Consider the following 12,953-nt stretch of genomic DNA (forward strand, 5'->3'; position numbering starts at 1 on the left):
AACATGCAATACTTTACCAAGATTCCATATAAACATATTCAATTTAACAAGAGCATAAAATCCATAGCAACAATTATTCCATGCAATAACCATTAAAAATATAATCAACAACAACAATGTAACTCACAAGATATGCATGATCAAATCCTTTATTATCACAAAGTGATGTATGAAAAAGAAAAATCTAGTCTCCAAGAGAAAAATTATCCACAATAGATCACATCCCCACAAGAATACAAGTCACAACAACTAGAATGAAATCCTATAGGGAGGAAGAAATAGTAAAGTGATCATGATAATCAAATGTGAGGTGGAATCTATTAATATTAGGTATGTATCAATTAAATTTAGCCTAAGAAGCCCCTAAAACAAATTTGACAAATATTAAACCTTGGGTTACAAGCCGACCCACTATCTCAATGTTAAAACATGCCATAAATTTGCACACATGCAAGTCGTAAGCCTTATAAAATCTAATTTCATGATATTTTTGGGATCCAAATGTCATTTTATGGTGAGATGAAGGCTAAAAACGTGTTTTTGGTCCATGATCAGCCACCATTTGAGGAGTAACCTCAAATCCACCTCAAATAATCCTCAGGGGTCTGAAATCCAGCCGAGTTGTCATCACACCATCACCATGTGTCTCAAGTGGTCAACACAAGGCCTCCTCTCTCTAACATTAAGGCTCCATCATGTACAATAATCCCACCCTAGTGATATCATGGAATCCCATCCTCATCCGGGCTTTGAATCATGGCTATCCCATCAGGTAGTGTGAAATCCAACCTGGGGTATGTTGGGTGTAGTGGTGCAATCATTAATAATCCTCTGTGCTGGGTCAAAAAAGGTCAATGTCTTGGGTCTTGAGGATGCTCTAGGACATGTATCATTTCCTCAAATCATCAAAAGGCCCAACACTTTGATGCAAGTGAGAGGAACTACATTTTTTAATTCATCAATCTCTTTTAAAGTCCTAAGTACTTGTGGAGTGGGTGCCCTCAAGGCCTAGGATGCTATGGACCACGTGACAAAACCAACTTAAACTCCAAGGAAAACAACCATTCATCAGAGACTAAGATCATATAACCATCTAAATGGACAAAACTTGCATGTTAAGGGCATATGAATACTTCAATCTTAGATCACCTTCTGATATCTAACTAAACCATGTCTTCTAAAGGTGTTCCCTACCTTGATAGAGGTGGTTAATGGTAAACCCTATTAGGTGCTTCCAGCCCCCAAGGGGAGGTGAAATTTCCAAGGTCATCCCCTTAATGAATATATGTTTGTGTAAATGAGTGGAAATGGATGGGAAAAGGATTCATGGCTAAGTTCCATGGTCAAGGGCACTAGCACATGGAGAGTTTTCATATTGAGTGTATAGATGTAAAGGAAGGAGCAATCATGGAGGCATGAGTTACCATACTTGGTATGCTTTCTCTACCCTTTTAGTGCATCTTTTACTTTTTCTTGATAATTCTTTGTATTAGCGTGCATAGCTCAAGGGTTACAACTTGCTCTTTATGATGTAGCATTTAATATCTCATTAAGATGGGACAATTCATCACTCATTAGGGTTGGGAAATGCAAGGGTTCCTTTGTATGTAATGGAGCATCATGTGCTTAGGAATTGTGTGATGGCTAATGACGACGGTGGAAATCATGCTAGGATTTTTCTCACGTGCTAACTTATATTCTTCTTTTTCTTGTATTGTGGCTTTATTATACTTTTTCATTATTTCAGCGACATCAACCTCCATGGCACTGTTTCTTGGACCTACTCAAGGAGTTTGGACATGAGGGTGCAAAATCCCAATGAACCAATGACAAGTTAGACCCGAAGAATGGAGGTGGTGTATAAAGAGGCTTGTAATGTGGTATGAAAAGTTTCAAGTATGATGTAGGGGAGAATGAACACACTATCTCAATCCAAGTTTTCAAAGTAGTTCCCCTCCTATAACCCTAAGGCCTTAATGTGGGTCCCAATGGACTAGAGCTAAATATTAACCCCTTGGTAAGGTGAGAGAACATATATATAGTCAATATCAGTCAATCTTCCAAGTCACCTCTTTATCCATACTAAATGCCCAAATAAAAAAAGTGTAAGCACCCGATTACAAAATGATTAAAGTACCTTTGAATAAAAACCCATGTTCATTCAAGCGGAAATGTTAGATGGCGAGGGGTATGTGGCTGATGCATATGGTATATCATCATCAACAAATGAACATTAGGGGTTGCTGGTTGCCTAGTTATATGTCTGGCTATTTGATGTAGGAGAAATATTTTCTCCTATGGGGTTACCCATTTTGGTAGGTAACAATTGGCTCCAACTAAGGGACATGAGATCAGTGTAGAGCGCATGATACATGTTCTTAAATGGGGAGTTCATGAAAACTCCAACAATCCCTGGGCTTACAGATCTATTACCTACACATTCAAATCAACTTGTTTGGGAGCATGTGCATTGGGTGTTGGTTATCATCTTGGTTTTATCTAATATAATAAAATCCATACAGAAAGTAAACTCTAACTAACTGAAATCTAATTTGTAATGCAACAAAACAATTGAAGAATGTAATAATTAGGATTCTCACACAACGTGCAATGCAACCTAGAAAAACATTCTAGTATATGACATGGTGACTAAGTATAGGCATACAACCAATGAAGAAAGCATAGTATCAAGTCAACATTACACCTTTACACCTATGATTAATCAAGAGATAAAACAAATTATTATCACAACTAGTGAATACAAGCTCATAATATTGAACAATCGGATTAGAGCAATGAGGGAGGGCGGTGGGAAAAAAAATGACCATGGATCATGGAGAGGACTCAAGGATGAAGAATGAAATGAGGAATTTAGATTACACCATTGGGTCCTCTCTTGTAACATTAATATGGTGTAATTAGTAATCAATTTAATGCATTATTTCCCAATAGATATTTTAGGTGTACAAATCTTATTGATTTTACTTAAGATAGGTTGTTAGTTTCCTGAGGAAGGATATGAATAGAGGGGAAAGGTCTCAACAAAAAGACTGTGTATCATAAGAATCATATTCAAAAGGCGCAACCTAAGTTGGTTCATCATGTTCACAAGTCATGGAATCTAAAAATGACAGAGGGAAGACAATAGGGAGATCTAAGGATGGCTCAAATACATTAACAATCATATCTTCCCAATTATATGAAGTGTAAGGCAGAACATTGTTGTTGTTAACATCATCATTGATATAATAAATTGGGTCCTTGTCCAAATTATGGATATTTATATCCCACTTCCCCTCTTTGATATACAAACCAATATTAATCTCCAGGGAATTTATGGGATCATCCTTTTCAAGGTCTTTAGAAAGTGTATCATCAAACTTTACATTGAAGAAAAGGGTGGAGCTCTCCTCAACTTCATTTTTCAAAGTATCATCTTCAATGGGATCCTCCCCTTCTAGGTCACCTTCAAGGTAAGATTCAATGTGTTCATATTGATGATACAAAGGGACTCTTTCTCTTGCTCATGGTGTTCCTTTTCAACTTCTTCAATGTGATCAAGGACACATCCCTCTTGAAGGGCTATGCCTAAATGTTTAACAATATCTTCAAAATGACACCATGGCCCCCAATGCTTAAGAAAAATTTCAATAAATATCTTAATGAACGTGATTATTTTAGGCATACAAGAAAATTTAAGCCATTCTCTTTGATGAAAAACCTCATGAGAGAATCCCCATGAACCATATTGATCCTTGAAGCATACTTGATGATTTTACAACATGATCCACAACTGAAGGACATCAAATCTTGATACATTTTTCATAGAATTCGTATCACAATGATTTGGATATCCAAGGATTTCCTTAACATCAAAAGCAAGTAACATGTCATGTAGATATCAAGGAGCCATTTCCTTGAGTCTTACATAATTACCAAATGGGGAGTCAATGTTATAGCCTATTTTTCCCACCTTGATTCAATGAGAGATACCATTGTCCATTTAAGACATGTTGACCTTAATGCACACTTTTTCCTCTCTGATAAATCATTTTAATAGGATGGTCACTCCCATGATGCTGACATGATGTGTGCAATCACTATGTTGCTAGAGACTGTTGGGTCCCTATAATACTAGTGATTACCCCATTACTATTGTAGTTATACCCCTTATTTATATTGTTGTGCCCCTATTACCCCCATATTGTTATTTCTATGCCCCATAGAATCCCTTATTGTTATTTTTGTGGCTTTATATTATTATTGTTAGGTCGGCTGGATTATATTGTGACTCCTTAGACTCCTATATATAGAAAGGAGGTTTTGTCATTTGAATCATCCAAGAATTTTTCATTTATGTAATGTAAAGGAGGTTGCTCCCTCGAAGAGGCTGAATTCTAAGGCGTTGATCTATCTTTTCTATCTTTTCTTGAGCTGGTTTCATAACATTTGGTATCAGAGCTTTGGATTCTAGGGTTTCGCTGCTCCAAACAGGTCATCGTGGCATTTTCGCTATAACTTTTTTTTCTGTGACATTTCAGAAGTCACAAAACAAACCCATTTTAGAAGAAATCGCGTTGAACCTTGGGTCCGAATTTCAGAGCTTTTCGCGCGATATTTGCGGAGATATGATCTGAGGAAGTTGGTCTTTTTGCAGACTCCTGAATTACATTCAAAACAGGTGACCTGGGGAAAATCGTCATAACTTTCTCTCTGGGGATTGGATTGAAATTTCGTAAGAAGGTACAGAAAGAGGATGGACTGTAGTTTCTTGTATGATTTTTTCAGATCCAAAGATTGAAACAGTGACTCGTGGCACGTCGTACAAGTTCGCTCTACCGAACTAGTCTATAATCAAGTCACTGTGGGAGATTTCGCATAATAGAGCATTATTATCGGTAACTGATGCCCCGAGGAAAGAAAATGCAAACACCTAGTAAGGAACCTGAAAGCTCTAGCATGACTCATGAAGAAGAAGAAGAAATGCTATATGATATATCAAAATTACAAGAACAAGTGCAACGAGTGTCACTTGCACAAAAAGCAACAGAAGCTAAAATGGATGGTTTAAGGAAAGATGTAGAAGATAAGATGGATGGTTTAAAGAAAGGTGTAGAAGCTAAGATGGATGGCATGGAAGCTAAGGTGAATGGCATGGATGCTAAAATTGATGGCATGGATGATAAGATGGAAGAATTGAAGATAAATATGAATAAGTTGCTACAAGAAATGGTCACTAAGGGTGAAGGGTACTAAAGGAAACTCATGATGAGAACAAAAGAAATGTTAATCATGATTCCATAGAATCTAATTTTGGATCAAAGACTCACCATGTTCCAAAAATCGATATGAGGAAGTTTGATGGCAAGGATCCCGCCACATGGATATTACAGATGGAGCAATTCTTCGATCTCAATAATGTGCAAAACGCACAAAAGGTACGTATGGAAACTGTATATTTGGAACCAAATCAGTTTGTATGGTATCAATGGCTTTGTTCTCGTAAACAATTTATCACTTGGGCAATTTTTACGGAAGAATTGATAGCACATTATGAGGATACAAAAAGCAACACTTTTTTTAGCCAATTGATAAGTCTCAAACAAAAGGGTTCAATAATGGAGCACATTGAGGAGTTCCAAAAATTGAACATAAGGGTAAAAGATATTCCAGAGGAGCATAGGATTGATGTGTTCATAGGGTCTTTAAAGGATAATATCCAACATGATGTTTGCCTTTGGGAACCTGATTCATTAGAGAAGGCATTCAGGTTAGCAAGAAAAATGGAAAGCAAAATTATGGCAACTAGGAAGCATACCACTCACAACTATAAAGATGGAAGTGTTGTTGCCCCTAGTCTTCCACAACCTACAAGGTTGACACCACAAAAATTGGAAGAAAAAAGAGCAAAAGGGCTTTGTTACAGTTGTGATAGCAAATACACAAAAGGTCATAAGTGTGCTGAGAAGAAATTATTCTACATAGATTGTGAAGAGGAAGAAGAAAAGGAGCAAGAAAGGTCAAAAGAAGAGGATATACTCCAGGAACAAAGCCTAGATGAAGAAAAAATAAATCCGACCATATCTTGTAATGCATTGGCAGGAATTACCACTCCTCAAACCATCAAGATAGAAGGACAAATCAAGAAGAAAAAGGTAATAGTGTTGATTGATTCAGGAAGCACCCACAATTTTATTCATTGTAGGGTAGCAAAAGAATTGAATTGCTTCCTATATCCAGCACCAGAGTGTCAAGTGATGATTGCAAATGGAGGAACAATAAATTGCTCTGGAAAGTGCCATAATATCAAGCTATCCATGGGAGAATATGTATTGACTAGCCCAATGCTTTCCATTCCAATGGGAGGTGCTGATGTTGTACTAGGAGTCCAATGGCTACAATCCTTGGGTACAATAGCTTTTAATTTTCAAGAACTTTTCATCAAATTTTCTACGGAAGGAAAGGAAGTTGAATTAAGGGGTATTGCAGGGAAACCAGGAAAGATAATCAGCTCTAATGGCATGACAAAGCTTCTAAAAAAGGAGCAAAGAGGTGTAATTGCACAATTATGTTCGCTAGATGTTTCCACATTGGAATCATCTATTTCTCCAGATCTCCAAAAAGTCCTGGACAATCATTCCAAGGTATTTGAGACTCCCAAAGGTCTCCCACCTATGCGTGATCATGATCATGCTATTCATCTGATTCCAGGAAGTGTTCCTCCAAACATCAGGCCGTACAGATATCCCTATGTCCAAAAAAGTGAAATTGAACGTATGGTTGCAGAAATGCTAGAGGCTGGTATAATTCAACCGAGTCAAAGTTCTTTCTCAGCTCCAGTAGTATTGGTGCACAAGAAGGATGGATCATGGCGCATGTGTCCAGATTATAGGGAGCTCAACAAGCTCACTATTAAAGATAAGTTCCCCATTCCTGTCATTGATGAATTACTGGATGAATTGCATGGATCAATTTACTTCACCAAGTTGGATCTTCGTTCGGGATATCATCAAATCAGAATGAAGATTGAAGACATTCCGAAAACAGCATTTAGAACTCATGAGGGTCATTATGAATTTTTGGTCATGCCTTTTGGCCTTACCAATGCACCTTCAACATTTCAAGGTTTGATGAATTCAATTTTCAAACCATTCCTTAGAAAATTTGTGTTAGTATTTTTTGATGATATACTAATCTACAGCAAGTCTTGGAAGGATCATGTTGAACATGTTGACAGGGTGCTACAACTATTGGAGGAGAAACAATTATATGCAAAAAGATCCAAATGTTTCTTTGGAGTCCAGGAGGTGGAATATTTGGGTCATATTGTATCTCATGAAGGAGTTAAGGTAGACCCTAGCAAAATTAAAGCCATTAAGGAATGGAAAATCCCCACATCCATAAAGCATCTGCGAGGATTTCTTGGGTTGACAGGGTATTATCGCAAGTTTGTTAAGAATTATGGGAGAATAGCAGCACCTCTAACAACATTATTGAAGAAAGATTCATTTTCATGGACTTCGGAAGCAACAAAGGCCTTTGAACATCTTAAAGAGGCAATGTGCCAAGCACCGGTCTTAGCTACACCGGACTTCACAAAAACCTTTATTGTGGAATGTGATGCTTCAGGAAATGGAATTGGTGCTGTTCTAATGCAAGATGAAAGACCCATTGCTTTTGAAAGTCGTCCAATCAAGGGAAAGTTTTTAAGCAAAGCTATTTATGAGAAGGAAATGTTGGCAATACTCCATGCACTTAAGAAATGGCGACCCTACCTAATGGGAAGACACTTCAAGGTAAAAACGGATCATGATAGCCTTAAATACTTTTTAGAACAAAGATTATCCTCTGAAGAGCAACAAAAGTGGGTCACAAAGATGTTGGGTTATGACTTTGAAATCATCTACAAAAAAGGGAAGCAAAATGTGGTGGCAGATGCACTCTCAAGAAAGGATGAGGATGTGGAAGCATTGTTGTGTGCCATTTCTATTATCCAACCAGATTGGATAAACGAAGCAAGGGAGGAATGGAAGAATGACGAAGAAGTGTGGGCACTTATTCGAAAGCTACAACAAGATTCCAGTACTTCTGATACATTTAGCTGGCAAAATGATTCGTTATGGTACAAAGATCGCTTATACCTCTGTAAGAATTCCCAGCTAAAACAAAAGATTCTTATGGAATTGCACACTTCTCCCTTAGGAGGGCACTCAGGATTTTTAAAAACTTACCACAGGGTTAAGAAGGATTTTTTTGGGATGGCCTTAAATCAGATATTCAAAAGTTTGTGGCGGAATGTTTGGTTTGCCAACAAAATAAAGTTGAAACAATTAAGACACCGAGTCTATTACAACCTTTATCCATTCCAAGCCAACGTTGGGAGGAGGTTTCAATGGATTTTATCACAGGTTTACCCAAGTCTGAGGGAAAGAGTGTCATCATGGTGGTAGTTGACAGACTTACCAAGTATGCACACTTTTGTGCATTATCACATCCATTTAAAGCCAGTACAGTTTCTACTGCATTTATGGAAACAGTTCAAAAGCTACATGGAAACCCAAAGATTATTGTAAGTGACAGAGATCCCATTTTCACTGGAAATTTTTGGACAGAATTATTTTCTTGTCTTGGTACTCAGTTAGCTCATAGCTCATCTTATCATCCTCAATCTGATGGGAAAACTGAGATAGTAAACAAATGTTTGGAAGGATATCTTCGTTGCTTTGTATCTGATAAACAGACACAATGGGTCAAATGGTTGCCTCTGGCTGAATGGTGGTATAACACTTCCTTCCATACAGCAACAAAAATGACCCCATTTATGGCACTTTATGGGTATCAACCACCATCCATCACATCATATTTAAGAGAAAATTCTAAGGTTTAGGCAGTGGAACATCACATCGAACATCAACAACAAGTCCTCCAACTCTTAAAGGATAACCTCGTGTTGGCACAAAATAGAATGAAACAACAGGCAGATCAACATTGTTATAGCTCCAAATCCCACTCTTATGGTTTGTGATGCTGCACTCATGGCCTAGGGCAACCCCTCCTTCCAGACCTGGTCCAAAAATTTAAAAAACAGTGTTTTATTCCCTATACGCGACATTTCCCTGAGTTAAACGCGTGTACACGCGGGTCTGTCATACCCAACCCGCGTGTATCTATTAAAACACTTAAAAAATATATAATTTCCTCTTTTTCGGGCGGTGATCGCGGGTTTACCTGCTGGATCACCTGTTAGTGCCCGTGGCCCAACTGTTCCCAACCAACTCCTAACTAAAAAACTACTTTGGAGAGGGTATAAAAAGACATCAATGGGAAGGCCAAGGGGAGAGAGAAAGGAGAGCAAGATTATGATGCTGAGATTTTTCCCTTAGATCAGGTCTGAAGTCCTTGGTGCTTTCTGCACTTCCCCCATCTTGCATAGGAAACCCTTGTTTCCATGTGTATTGGTGATCATTCATCCTTGATACCATCATTGGAGTAGGACTTGGAAGGAGCTCTTGTCGGAGGCTTGAGGCTGGAACGAATCCGGGAGGAAGCTTGCTTGGAGCCTGCTGAAGGTGTTCAGGTGATATCTTTCCGATATCTGTACTTTATTTGCCTTTATTTATAAAGAAACACGTCTTTGTTCCCGAATAATCTTTCTTTATGCTTATGAAATTCTTGTGTTGAATTCTTGTGAAAGTGGTTACTTAAAGATCTTTTATAACTAACTTTATAGCATGAAGATGATTTATACATAAGTATTTGTACAGGTACTGTTGTGTTCTTTGATTTGTTTGTCTTGCAGGTCAAAGAAAGAAGAAGGGAACTCCAAGGAGGGTTTGCACCCTAACGGTCTTCTCGAACGTAGGACCATAGGTATGTGCCCTAAACCTTAGAATTTGCTTAAAAGTAAAGATGATGGCTGTGTGTGTGTTTCTTTAGATAAGCAATTTTCAGTCTGGTAGAGTCTTAGCCCAAAGGACCCTAGGGGTACTTTCCCTTCAACCAGAATTGGCAACTCCACTGGGGACAACACTCTTGTTGTTCCTAGTTTGGGTAGTCCTCAAGCCAATCAAGGCTCAGCCCCTCTGTTTGATGGCTCTGACTGTCTGATATTTTCCTGAAATCCAAGCTTTTCCAGATTTTCAGTCTGTGTTTTTTTATTTTTCTTGAAAGACTTCAGATACGCTCTTTTTCTGGATTACAGAAGCGTATATACCCTAGTTGCGCTAAGTGAACCCGTGTATACGCAGGTTTCCTTAGTTTCAGTCGCGTATACACGCATTCTGCAAATAATTGCAGGCGTGTATATCACATTATTTTCAAGATTTATAATTTTTCTTTTTGCTGAATGTTTTTCTGGTGGTTTGGGTCAGTGTCAAGCAGTTATTTCTCCAGTAACAGTTCCCTGTTTGACAGGGGGCATCTTGTTTTGAACTCTCTCTCTAGTTATAATGAGTGCTAGTCTTGTTTTTCGTTGATTGCAAGCGTCATTGATTTTTGACACACAAGATTTCTGTCTAAGAATCTTGATTGCTCTGTTCCGGCAGAGTGGGAAGATTGTTTTCAATCTTTGTGTCCATCTTGTTTTCGTGACATTTGTGTTTGCTTAACGGAATCATTTTTGTGACCATTTGCTCCTTCTTTTCGGGAAATTTGTTTGTTACCATTTTTCTTGAAACTTGTCTTTTGATATTTTGGACTTTCATTGCTGCTTTTGATTGTCAAAAGCGATTTCGAACACAATTTATTTTTGTTGAGTTTTCCTCATTTGAAAGGTGTTAATTCACAAAAGTGTTTGGTTGCTTGTTTATCAATCATTGGTGTCAGTTTTTGAGAGCTCCCCCCTTGAAAAAGACTTTTTGGTTTGGTTGAAAGAAAATCTTGTGAAAGTTTTTGAGTTTCGCTTTCTTAAACTTGCTTCTCATTTGATTTCCTTTTTTGCGAAGAGAAAGTGCTTTGTTTTTTATCTTAAACTTGTTTTTATTGTTTGGACGAAATGATTGGTAACAAATCATCTTCTATCTAAGCATTTCAGTGGCAAGACAAAATTTGGTAAAGCAGCAACTTTCCTTCTTTGTTTTTAGAGTAGTCTTTGAATCGTGCATCCACATTTAGTTCTTGCATTAGAGTAAGATTTGCATCTCTTTTTTAGGCATATTTAGTTTTGTTAGTTTTTGTGAGTGTGGGGTCTGAAAAGAAAAAGAAAATTTGCTTATATTACAAGTGTCTCTGAACCTCATAGAAGTTGCTATTCATCGAAAACAAAAGTGCATGTGCATGTAGCTAGGTTTTATTAATTTATTTTGCGTCCATAAAAACACCACAAGTTTCATTTCCATAACCCTGTGACTTAAAGAACAGCCTAATAAAATCAAGCGCTTAATTAAAATCCACTAGAACTTTTTGTTTTAGTTATTACACCAACAAGTTTAGGATTTTAGGGCCTTGGATTAGGCGCGTGGAGAGTTAACTCTCCAAGGCCACGTTAAACGTCAAACATAAGAGTCTGATTAAAGAGAGTAAATCCAATAGCGTTAGGAAGACCAGGAAAGCTCCGGATCTGGGAGTTAAGCACGAGGGTCTGTGAAGACAGGGAAGAGAGATACCCCCTCTCCTACTTGTCCGAACTTACCTCAAGACTGTTCCGCCTGGCTTCTGCGACGAGTTGGTACCCATAGTTGCCTCTCATAGGGATCTGCATAGGTGGCTGCGGAGGGGAATCCCGTGGCACCTGAGGTCGACGTTGTATCACTCTCGACGGTACTTCCGGAGGGCACCCTTGTGAAGCTTGGGGGCTTGCACCGGCACAGGCTGTTGTTAGGAGGTCAGCGTAACTTTCTCTGATACCTTCGCTGATAGGACTGGGCCCTCATCATCCCAGACTATTTTCGGAAGGCCCTTTGATTCACTTTCTCGTATTTTGGTGTCCGATCTCAATCACCCGGAGCGGAAATACTTGAAAGTTGTTTGACTGGCTGTATCTTTAGGAACTTTATAGTGTGTGCTCTGTGCTCCTAGTCGGCTTAGCTTTTAATTTTTTGAGTCTTTAGCTAGATCATAACAAAAAATTCAAAGTGGCTGACCGGTCTCCAAGACGGTCTCGAAGACTTCGTGGTCTCTCGCCACCTAGTTTAGAGCCTTCTCCTAGAAGGCACAGAGGAGATATTACCAGTAGGGTCCGTCCCATGCCGGTTGACGCATCGGGGATTGATCCTCCTCTCGGGGATATTAGCGGCCAAGCAAGGCCTGGCACTTCTGAACAAGAGAGGGACACTCCAATCCTTTCTCGAGTTCGCTTTCAAGCGGAGAACGACGTAGAGGTAGAAGAACTTTCAGAATCATTAGTGATTCCAAATTCTCCACTACCATCTAGTTATCCGGACGTATTGCAATACGTCGGGACTCCGTCGAATAGACCTGCAAGTCCAGGTTACGCTACGCGCTTACCTTTTATGATCACTACTGGAAGCATGGCTTCTACGAGTGCTGCGACTATGCAAACCCCAATATCGGTGCAAGGGGGAGGAACCATTTCCATCCCCTCCGCTTCCTTGTTTGGATCGTTTGCTAGCACATCTTTGGTGGAGTCCACCTCCATTCCGTCTACGAGTGGAAATGCCCAAACCAATGCTTTCAGTACTGGTTCCTTCCTTTTTGGCACCCAATCACTGGGTATTCCTTCAGTTCCGCTCAGTGCCGCTACGTCCATGATGGGCGGATCGGCTTCATTCCAGGGTTTCCCTTTCGGAAGTGGTCATATCCCACATTCCAACCCAACGGTAGGATCCATGCCTTTTTCTTCAATAGGACAAAGCAGCAATCCTTTCCAAGGTTGGAATAACCCTGGGGTTAGTAGCGCAGGAACTGCGAATCCATTTATCAGCCAACAAGGAGGTAGGCCGTATTCCACGGTTAGCATGTTCCAAAGTATTCCTCCCCTCGCTTCGGCTTGGAAC

Source organism: Pinus tabuliformis, chromosome 9, assembly GCF_031772625.1.
Source record: "Pinus tabuliformis cultivar Carrire ecotype Pingquan chromosome 9, CPIR1, whole genome shotgun sequence".
Classification (NCBI taxonomy): Eukaryota; Viridiplantae; Streptophyta; class Pinopsida; order Pinales; family Pinaceae; genus Pinus; species Pinus tabuliformis.